This window comes from Peromyscus eremicus, chromosome 6, assembly GCF_949786415.1.
Source record: "Peromyscus eremicus chromosome 6, PerEre_H2_v1, whole genome shotgun sequence".
NCBI lineage: Eukaryota > Metazoa > Chordata > Mammalia > Rodentia > Cricetidae > Peromyscus > Peromyscus eremicus.
In genome coordinates this window covers 44,163,601-44,164,366 of record NC_081421.1, presented here as the reverse complement: position 1 = coordinate 44,164,366, position 766 = coordinate 44,163,601, and positions in this window count along the sequence as shown.

The window sequence follows — 766 nt, the reverse complement described above, 5'->3', positions numbered from 1 at the left end:
AGTCCAAGCAAAGAAACTAAGGCTGTGTCAGGAGGGCCTGGTGCGGGGCGGAGGCCAAGATTGAGCGATGTTGACATGAGGAGTTGTGATTAAGCAGGGGAAAGGACGTTTAGAGGATCCGTCGTCCACGGTAAATGCTTTCTTTCCAAAGTTGTCCCAAATTTGCTGCCAGTTATCTGTCCCTGACTCCTTGGGACCTTTCTCTCTCACCATCCTAAGCGAGGAGAACCTGCCAGTCAACTTAAACATGGAGTCTATAAAGAACTATGAATGATACTTGGAGTCTTAAGACCGAGGAGCTGTAAGACAGAGTGCGGACTAACACAGAAAAAAAGAGTTTAATTAGACAAAGTAATCAAAGTTGCCCAAAGAGAAGCTTCTACTGAAGTTAGAAAAGATTGTCAAGTCCACACGGACTACATGATTGGTGGAAGACGCCCAAGAGCACACTGAAGCCTAAGTCCAGCCTGATAAAGGGTCGATGTCTGTCTTAACAATGGACACAACCCAATTATCGGGATGCCTGCTTCTTGGGGCTGGGCCTCCTGCCCCTACATAGTTTTCTTTTGTTTATGTGTATGCGGTATTCTCTCAGGTAGTTCAGGCTGACCTTGAATGTCATATCCTCCTGCCTCAGCTTCCCATGTGCCGGGATCACAGGGGTGCACTCCCATGCTGGCCTCCTGTTTTCTTCAGACAGCACTTCCTTTGACTTTCCTGCTAACATTCAGCCACCATTCTCCCCCCAGGGCTGTGACTGAGTTAC